Genomic DNA, 11,107 nt, shown 5'->3' with positions numbered 1-11,107 from the left:
AGGATCCTGTTACCACAGCAATTCTATACTGGATGCCTACCCCAAAAAGTTGTAATAAATATAATATGCCAAAATGCCACTTGAATAATTCCCACATGTATTGGAAAAGATTTTCATGCCAATTTGAAGTGTGAGAAAAATTCCTCCTGACCCCATCAGGTGATCAGTGACTAATCAAAGCATGCCAAGAGACTTAGCACAGGTAATCCAGCACCAGCTACAGGTAACAAGACACACTCCCTCCCACTCCATCTCTCCTCACCCAGCTCCATGAGGATAATAGGAATGCAGAGGGAGAGGGGTCCCTCCTCCTGCCCTTAAGGATTCCAGAGCTGTATTCCAGAGCTGTATTCCCCAGCTGGCCGACTGAACCCCCATCCCAGTGAAAAGAGATGGATAACAGAAGGAAGTGGTAAGTGCATTGTCTGGAGATTTGATGTGAATGTACACTGTACACATTTTGATTTCAAGTATTGACGTGCAACAAAAGAACTAAATAAAATGAATCCTTTCTTGTAATAGCATAGAATGGGCAACAATAATGATGGGCAAACCTCACAGGGATATATAGTATAATTTAGATTTAAAAAAGTAATCAAGCATTGGGACGCTCATCTGAGCCATGCCCATGTCTACTGAGTCTTCAGAAGCAGGATGGAAACCCTCAAGAACAGGCTTTTTGTGAAATTTCCATTGCTTTCAGTTGACTGAGTAACTACCTGGAAATTGGAAGTGTAAGAAAAGTTCCAAATATCCAAACATTTGAGAATTTGATGCTCAAATGAGTTCATTCTGGAGGTGCCAGCTGGTTACACTTTAAAGATTTAAACTACAGATTGGGTGCAGATTTATTGAACGAATCTGTTGGGTAATTCTGTATAGCAGTGTAAAGGGATCAGAATGAGACTGTTTTGATAATTGAATTTGAAAGGTACCTCTCCAGGAAAATAAGGAGCCCATAATAAATACATTGACCTTTTCATCCACTTTGCAGACATTGTGAGTGATGTGACTTTAATATTGGCAATGACAGTTCATTGTTCAAGTGTCTGGCAGTGTGTTTTCTTATTTGGGTCATAAGGAGTAGGTGTTAATAATGATTGATAAATCTGGATTAAAAGCCAGAAAACAATATACATAAACTGTGTGTTTGTATGACAGTTCCTTTAATCAATACCAGTCTTTATCCTATAAAAACATTTATTACGTTACTCCAACTTCCAAGAATGTGCTGGATAACCATTGTAAAGCAAGTCTAGCCTTTGGTAATAGAACCTAATTTGAATATATGATGCTTTATAGACTCATTAAATATTCCCATTAATGACTGCTAAATAATAGTTACATCAAAATATAAGAGACAAACAATTAGTCTGCTTTTTAATCATCCTACTAATTCTAATATAAACTGACAAGGCATTTACTTATAAGTTGCTTATTTTAAATGGTCACTGACAATTTCAGAGAACTGCTTTTAAACCCATGAGAAGTGAATGGGAGATGAAAAACAGGTCATCACTTTGACTGAAATTTGAAATGAATCACTGGTATTCACTATCCACATCTCAGCAAAAAATGGTTCATTTTGTTCCTGATAATCTGCTTGCTCCACTTAGAATTTTGAGATAGATTTATTTCAATTTTATATCTTCCAGCCCTATTTAGGGCATAATCAAAAGGGAGATTAAATTGTACAGACCATCTGAAAGCAGATGGTAAAATTAACTTGAAGGTCTATAAGTAAGATCCACCTGTAAAATACTGCATTCTTTTCAAGAAAAAAATTCTAATAGTACCAAGTATTCTGTTTGTCTTATTTAGACTGATAATTTTCTTTAATGGTACTAGAAAAAGTAGCTTGCATGACTCAGAGAGAGTAGACTGTGTCATGTGGCTGCTTGTTCAAGGTAACCATCAGTGCCAGGTGCATATTAAATGTATGTGAGTATGTTCATTAATTTTATTACCTCTGGGGCATAGATTAAATGAATTTAATTCGACCACATGTCGATTGTATTAAAGCAGATGAAGAAGGCTTTTGAAGTTACTCATGTGACTTGGAACAGTCATAGAAATAACAGATTATAGGGCACCCGCTAGCATCATTATAGCTAAGGGTCTGTCATCATTCCTATATTACAACCCCCTAACATACTCATAAAAATTCTCTCAGGGCTGAAATTTGACAGATGAGGAATTATTTAATTTTTAATTGAAATACTCTTTTTAAGGATATATGTATAATAGCGATAGCAGTTTTCCATACTATTTTTGAACACACTCAATGCATTTCATGAAAATTTAAATGTTGCATTTTTCTATAAAGGGCATCTCTCCCTTATAAATATACATGTTTTTTAGCTCACCAGTGAAATGCAGCTATCTTGAGTAACTGTTCTGCTCTGCACCATAAACAGCAAAACGCTACAGGATGATAGGATATGAAGGATGTTTTACCCAATTGAAACTGCAGGGGGAATTTAGGTTGACAGAATGTACTTACTTGATTTGGAATTTGACCGGGATACTAAGTTTAACCTACCTAATCTTACTAACAGCAGTTTGGGGCTGCTGTAAACTCCGACCTGCTGGTGTCCACTCCTAAAGGAATATCCACTAGCTAGGTACTGTCAGAGAGCAGGGTGCTCTGGACCCATTTACCCCCTGCCCCTTGCCCTAATTTATCCTCTGCCAGGAAGATGGTGGTTTAGGGTCCAACTATGCTAGTTTCATATCCATACAAGTTAAGTCAGTTTGCATTTATTTGTAGCATTTCAGTGATGCAAAAGGAGCAGATTGGGCCAAAGGATATAACCCAATATTGCTGGCTATAAACTAAAAATAAATAATAATATTTAAAATAAATTAAAATTCAGGAACGTTGGTTAATATTGAAACTCCATTATTAACTCATTCTGTGCACTCAGATTGTAGGTTATGTGTCCTTGACCAGGGCTCCTCTGAACCATAGTTGATATTTCTTTCTATAATTTATTGAAGTAATGTTTAAAGTACAATAAGGTGATTTAAAGACAGTATTCCATCTGTCTTCAGTCTGAATTCCCTGGCACAAATTTTTGACAGAATGTGTGTGCATGAATAATGTTTGACATGGATTCATACTTAATCATGAACTAATCTATGCCTTTTTAAGGATTACACCAATATAAATCCCTGTATTTTCCCCTTCCCCGGCGCAAACAGCTCAAGGTAATGTAAATTGGAAATGTACTGATATGTCTCACTAGAAAAGCTAAAGAGAACATAAAGCCACTTCAGAAACTATGGCAACTCTTTATAGATAATTTCTATAATAAAATGATCCATTTTCTATACATTTAATGCTTTGGCTGCAGCAGGTGAGCCTTACTGAGTGCTGTAGTTTTCCTTGGCTTTTACCTTTGGTCATTAAGTTCTTATGGTTTTTAATTCTATACAGTTAATTATATTTTAAAAATGTAAATCAGACTAACTAATTTAGCAAATTAAGTGTGTTATGCTGTGGCTGTCACCATGCCTCCTGTGTTTTCTTAATCGTGTGTTCATATCTGATTATCAGTATTTTTACTGCTGCTATCAAGTGACTGTGTTTTCATATGACATTAAAACAAAGTCAAGTTATTTAATGTTATAGGCCAGACTGTGCAGTCCTTACTCAGGCAAGTCCTATTAAAGCTAGACTAAGGTTTGCAGGATTTGAATCAAATATATAATAATAATAATACATAATAAATGATTGATTGATTGATAGATTGATTATTAAACGGTGTTCCGCACTGCTTTAGAAAAAGTGATGAACACCTGAGTGGCAGAAGTGCTAAAGCCAGCAACTCTGAAAATCAGGCCTCCTCTTCTTGGGTGCCTCAATATAGATTTGCTGTTGATGTCTAACTTCAAGAAACCAGGTAGGAAATTATGGCCTGCCTAATCCACTTTGTGTAAATATCCTTTTATATGAAATTAGGATAACATTTACCTGTGCTGTAGAGGTGTTGTGAAGATTAATCAGGTATAGAACACTTGGCAAGTATTATTAATTATCTAAGAGTATATTATTAGTAATGGGCTAAATCCTGGGCAGTGTGAAGCACCCATCACAACTCCAGTGAAAATCAGTGGAAACTATGGGCATTCAGCATCTCCTATAGTTTGCTTTGTTGTTAATTACTGATTGGAACTACTTGTGTGTGTGCATATGTATTTAAAATCTTTGAATGACAGCAACTGTACAGTGCTTTATGGAATTAATATTTACAGTGGACTCAGTTAAAAATGGACAATTAGGGGGGCTGTGGGTGCACAGCATCTCTGAAAATCACTCTTATCTCATTCCCTAAAATTGACTTATGTGCCTAATATTTGGCAACCAATTTTGAAAATTTTACCATAAAACTGCACAATGAACCAGTTCAACAGCCATGATTATGATTTAATAGATATTATTTTCCCAGGCCTGTGCTCATTCCATAACAAAAACAAAAAAACCAAAAACACTGAAATCAAATAAAACTTCTTTTGGCCAGATTTTGACCCCCTTATTCACACTGGTAGACATTAAACATGTGGTCTCAAGTCAACCAGACCACTCACATAAGTGATTATCAAACATAAGTTTACCAATATCTGGACCTTGGTTATTACTATCAAACATCACAAAATGCCTCTTGTTTATTATTTCAGGTTGCCTATTTCCTACTCCAAACTTCTGTTGTCCATTTGACAACATCACGTGAATGCTTAGTTCATCCACCTGCACCCTTTCCACATCCATTTCCTGTCCTTCTCCCCCAGAGAAAGCCTCTCTCATTTGTTTCATTTTACTTTTTACACTGGGAATAGAGTGTAATTATTGTTTTGATTCAGTTGGTTTATCAAGAAGTGTAGGTGGAGAATACTGAACCTCATGTGAAGTGCTGCTTGGAGACATTGCTGAGAGATGCAGGCAAAGAGTAGTTTCATAATCACTTCTTTCTTCTTTTTCTGGGAATGCCAAGCTAAGTCCCAGCAGCACAAGGGGTAACGAGGCAGCAGATGTGCATAGCCTAAATACCATTCTTTTTTAAGATGATTACATTTTTAAGATTAGACTGAAATTACATTACAGTATGTGTATGTTTGTTTTCTAAATAGTAATTGCACAACTAGAGTTAGAGTTAGAAGAGAAAGTAAGAGCACCCTGAAAGAAAGCATACTTATTCTTTTGGTACTAATTACAAAACTGAACTGATTAATTCTTTGTTTAATTTGACCCAACAGCTGTTTGTGGGGCTGTGAACACATATTTTGTGATATTTTTTCAGTGCGCAAAAATAGGTCAGACCATTACATGCAGCTAAGATATTGCAACAGATCGACCCATGGTGTATAGCCAGGATAAGTTACTGGCCATTCAGAAGGCAGAATTTCCCAAAAGCAGGAAGAGCTTTAGACTCAGAATTTAGGTACTTTAGATGTCTATGATGTGCATTCACCAATACTTACATCTCTTTTCACATTGTTCATGGGCACAAAAAATTGCAGGTGCATCTTTGTGCCTCCAGTTACCTGTGCCTGCAAAATTTTATGTGCAATAATAGAAGCTCAGTTAAAACTAGGCTCAAAATTTTGGACTAAATATTTAGCTATTTTCTTTTTATTGATGAAAGTGAAAATCCAGACATAGAACTTTATATCATTGAGCAATATTTTGGCCCTGTCATCTATTTCACTGTGTGACTTATGGAACTTGAGTCTTCGCCATTATACATGGAAAGAGGAACTCCAGGTCTGGACTGCTAAATTTTAGTGAAAGCCGAAATAACTTTTTTCTTCACAAAACAATGCATACAGGAAAGAAGAGGGTAGATGTGCACCATGAAGATAAGTCCTGAGTGTCATTTTATTTTTAAAATATTATAGTTATGCCAGCTGTGTATCTACTTTTTAAAACTCAACATGCTAATCTTTTGTGTTAACTGCAAATAAAGATTCTTGCAGAAGAAACTGTGATTCAGGGTTAGCATAAGGATTCAAGAGATCTTAAAAGCGTTAAAGGCCACATGATGTCTTATTGAAATGATGACGTCCAATAGTTACTCTTTCTAATGTGAATTCTCAAGGCTGCAGCTCTTAATGCATTTCTTTTGACCTGTGGAAATGTACGTGTCTGAACAGATTCTTATTCACAGTATTCAGACAAGTGGGATCCTTGGTACATTGTCATGCAGTGCACTGTTTTGTTTCCAGTGGGAAATTAATTAATTAATTCGAGATTATGGAGGGGAATGTTTTATTAGCTAAATGCAAACTTCAAAAACTTGGCTGAAATCCTGCTTACCTTACTCAGTGGGACTATTCCCACAAGTAAGGGGAGCAAGATCTGACACTGTGTCTCTGAGTGTCACAATTCAGTCCCTGCTTCCCCTTAGCTCCAGGGCAGAAGTAAGCTGTGCTAGCTCTTTACCTGTTACAGTTTATATTCTGCTATATACTGCCTTGGCTGCAGTTGCTGGTGCTTTGGAAGAGGGGGAATGGATCAAGAATCTGCCCATTCCCTATGTTTGCCTATCCAATGCAAGTAGCGATCAAGTAACAGTTGTGTTCTCTCCCCCATACTACTACCTGTGACACAAATAGTTCATGTACCAGAGTAAGGGAGCTCCTTATTACCCTGTGCTAGAGGGGACCAGAGTCATAATGTGGCCCATACTGAATAGGCCATAGCTCTATTTCTGTGGAAATTCCTGCACTGTTGCCTTTTGTAAAGCCTTCATTACCAACCTAAAGTTCCTTGGGGTGGGGAAGGGGGTGGGGATAAATTAAAAAAAATTCAAGAAATAAGAACTGTCCCAATGTGGATTTGTAAGGGGCTGATTAAAGATTTATGGATAAAAGAAAATTTGCACTAGAAGCAGAGAAAGGGGAATGGCAACCAATATTCAGTGACAGTTAAGAGCAGCAAGAGTTTTACAAAAGGAGGACATGGGAGAATATAGATAAAGTTGGCTGAGAGACTGAACTCCTTATTTAAGTCAGGCTGCAACAAGAGAAATGGAGTTAGAGCCTGTAAATAGTAGGTAAAGGAAATACTTAGACTATACTCCTGATTTTGCAGCAGGGCACAGAGCTACTTGTGGGGCCAGAATCTGGAGTTCCTTCAAGGGATGAATGAAGAACAAATTAAAATTAATTGTACCTGAGGGTGATAGGTGAATTACAGAACAGGGAAAGGATTGTCTCCTCTTCTTCCCTACTTCCTATCACACAGATGGGTCTGTCCTTTCCACCAGCTAACATTTTGAAGCTGTTAGTTTGGACTACTGTCTTTGTGAAGCACTGACCCATTCAGTCTTCCTAGCTGTCACTCAGTTTGAAAGAACTCACCCCATCCCTGCTGTACTAGCCAACATCTCTGTGATCAGGATCCTCTCAGCAGGTGGGATGGAGCAACAGATTCCATATCCTGTAGAGAGATTAGGTTTAGCTGGGTTTATATGAGCAATGTAGCTAACCCTCTGCACTTCTGTTGCCCCCTTGAGTCCTATATGGATGCAGAGCAAGACTAGGGTCTCACATTTCCATTGGGATTCTACCTATAGAGGATATGTTTAAGCCCCATGTGATATGCATTAGAAGACAAGTTTAAGCCGGAAAATCACTGAGTTATTTGTACAGTGGTTACTTCTTCAGATAATAAAAAGACAAAACTCAGTTTTCTCCTGTCAAAATTTTTGTCTTAGAGCATAAATTAGGAGCTCAGTTTTCCAATTTTAAGTTACCAGTTTGTACTTCCTCATGTGAAACACCCGGAGTTAATAAGAATGCTCAGCTGCAGGTATGCACCCAGATAAAACACACAATCCTAAGGAAGACATTCTCTTCTTTTAATTGCAGGTGAGGAAAGTGATGGTGTAACATGCAAATTAAAGAGCCATGAAAAACTACAAAAAAGAAGTTTGCATCAAACAAAATAACTACCATAACAGTTACTTTCACAATCCTCACTGCTGTACCGAGGGGTTCTTAAATACAGGACCTATACATATGACTTTTTGGACATGGATCTGGCTGAAAACTATATCCAACAGAGAGAGAAGTCAATGGCTGGCCTTGCTATGTGCATATGATTACAGGCTGCAATACACACAAAAGTAGTGGTTTTAAACCACAGAGATTGTACTTTATGAAATAAGGCAACTCCTTCAACTTATCCCTGCAGGCAGGCAAACACAGACTCAAAGCAATGAAGTGGGCCAAAGTAAGGAAGAAAGTAAGGGCCAGGTTCAGTGGGACTACTTACAAAGAAAGATACAACTCTGACTGAGTAAGAGTGGCAGAATTTGTAATATACTATTACTAATAATAATTAGCATAACCATTCTTTCTAGAAAATATTTATGTGAGCATTAGTGAGAGGAAAGTTCCTTACATGAATCCCTTCTCTTATATACCCGTGCAGTGGACAACAGAATCTGACCCTGTATAGGATAGACTATTCCCAGTGAGACGTACGCTTACAAATTAAACCAAATGCATCCCTTATTGTAGGCACCTTGGGAAAATTCTTTGAATGTCCCAGTATGAAAGCACTCACCAATATAACCCTCATTAAGCATCCATCTTCTCAGGCAACTCATTTCCTAAATAATTAAGAAATCAACACCTTCAAATAACTACTGGTACAGGATAAGGTTATAAAGTACTTTCTGAAAACACTGCAGTTTGTGAGGGTGTAACAAAGTAAAATAAGATGCGTGCCCTACTAGATGGATGATACAATTAAAATGGAAAAGATAAATGTACTGTACAAAACATGCACTTGAATGAAATATTTCATTTTTCTTTTGCTCTTACAGTTTTTTTCCCCATTAAGTCACAGATGTGTAAATTACATCTAAAATAGCTGTGATAAAAAAGAGTGCTTAAAGGAATTCCAGCTCCTCTCTTCTGTTTCTGATTCTCAAGCCTGAGCAAAAAATAAAGTACAATAAGGGACAGAGTGTTTCCTAAGAACCTAGCCTCATAGCAAGGGGTGGCATGCTGCTTTGCTGCCCCAACCACATGCTATGAAAAGAACTGATGCCAAGGATCCACAATCTTCTCCCTGCTCCCCTCTTATTCAAAGGCATGAGTAAATTGCTGCTGGCTTAGAGAAGCAGAAAATTAATGCACCCATCACCCCACTTCAGCTCACCTAAACTGGTCAAGGGCTCCACCCATTTCCCCAGTTCCTCCCACCCACTCACTTCTACTTTTGCAGGGAGGGAAGTAAGCAGGTGGGCAGCATCCATTAGTCTTGCTCACCCAGACTTGAAGTCCAGGTAGCCCATGCAGGGAGCAAGGTGGAGGGTTTACACCTCATTTTGATTCTTCCATGGGTTCACATTTGGGTCAGAATCTGGGCTTAATAAAAGCTCCTGCTATCCTCTGGTTTGCTGCTATGCCTGTTTCTCTTGGGTATGGCAAGGTTTAAATTTGCTGGTGGCTCAGTGCCATGGCCTGTCAGCTTCTTGGTTTCATAGTACCGTATACACATGAGAAAAAGTTTGAATTTCAGCCCAGTAGCTCATAGCAGCCAAGGAACTGATTTATCCTTCATCTCAACACTTTAGGTATTCATCTATTCCACTGAAATCCCTCCCTGGGCAAAACCAAAATGATTGCACAGGATAAAACCATCACTGGTATGAGTGTCACACAGCTGTTTCCTGTGTCACTTACAGGAAATATGTCTTCAGCATTCCTTCTGCTTAGGTGCACAAGATTATTCATTTGTGATACAATTAAAGAATGATCAGACACAAAATATGAGTTTGCCAAAAGCACCTGGACTATGTTTGCCAACAGCAATCAGCATCATGTGCTTCGTAATTGCCCCAGCTCAAGGTTGTTTGAAGTGACACAAATGATTCTATGATTGATTAATCCCAATTTTATATCCTAACATGCAAATGTTCTATAACTAAACCTTATATACGTGTGTTGTCCACTGACTTCAATGAAACTACTCACATGAATAAGGATTACACGTGTCAGTGAGTTTTGTAGGGCCAGTCTCCTCATTAAGGGATATATTCAATCTTCAAACTTTCCTAGCAAAAATCCTGTTTATATGAATAATGTCTCTGTTTGTTCACTGACAGACAGAATAGACCACGTGACTATTGTATTATAGAGAATGTGTACTTTCTTTCACTAGCTGTATTCTATTTATTGTGATATTGTAGCAGCCTAATGATATACTTGTCAGTCCTTAAAACATTTCACATTATTCATTTGATCATGGAAAAAAATGAAGATGCCTTTCTCCCCTTAAACATTAATGCCTGATGCGTTAACTTCTTCTTAATATAATCTTGTTTGCATATATAAAACTGAAGGGTTCAATGATATCCAGCTGTCAAATGCAATTCCCCACCCCTTCTAGTGAATTATATACTTGCTTTTGGTTGTTAGGCACAGAATAGTACTGAAAATATTGGGCCACTGGAAAAAAAACTATAAAGAAAAATGGTGATCATAAAACAAATATCTAAATTAAATAACTGCACAGTGACTGTACTTGTGAATGTCTCTTCTTTGGTTATTCAGAAGCATTGATCTGAGCACTACAAAGTGTCTCCCTCCTTGAATGTTAGCAAATCTCTAATTAAATTAATTCTCAGCTTCCTTGTAGTATTAGTTTGGAAGGCTTGGTTGGTTGGTTTTGATTTGTAAAGCAACCTACTTCACTTGGCAGATTTCCTTCCACTCTAACAGAACATCCAGCTTCCAATGTGGATTGCATTTACCTTGCTGTTCTTTACAACACAATGGCAGGGGCAGAGCCAGGAAGCTCAAAAGTTCTGGAATACTGGAAACTACAGCTAAAGTTCTGAGAGTTTTAGTAAAATTGTTACTAGGTACAGAGACTGAAATAAAGTTTATTCTAAAATGATGCACAGTACTAGCCTGTCAGCTTACAGAGGAAGGGATGGTGATTTTCTTTTAATCAAATTCCATGAATTCAAATTCAGAGTTTGCAGAATTTTTCATAAAATAGTACTTTGTGTTAGATTATATAGCAGACCTTTATTTGAAGATCTCAAATCACATTATGCACATTAATTAATTAGATGATCAGCTCTTT

General features: G+C 37.5%; 1 long non-coding RNA gene across 1 annotated transcript; it reads left to right on the top strand.

Annotated features, from left to right (window-relative positions):
* Positions 1 to 269: 269 nt before the first annotated feature.
* LOC122461271 lies at positions 270 to 10,834 on the top strand. Its single transcript, XR_006283152.1, has 3 exons — positions 270 to 412; positions 3,786 to 3,905; positions 9,591 to 10,834. It is a non-coding gene; the product is annotated as an uncharacterized LOC122461271 (long non-coding RNA).
* Positions 10,835 to 11,107: the final 273 nt, after the last annotated feature.

The sequence above is a fragment of the Dermochelys coriacea genome, chromosome 8 (genome assembly GCF_009764565.3).
Source record: "Dermochelys coriacea isolate rDerCor1 chromosome 8, rDerCor1.pri.v4, whole genome shotgun sequence".
NCBI classification, from domain to species: Eukaryota; Metazoa; Chordata; order Testudines; family Dermochelyidae; genus Dermochelys; species Dermochelys coriacea.
Note: the sequence above shows the minus strand (reverse complement) of the source record. Positions and strands in the feature narration are given on the sequence as shown.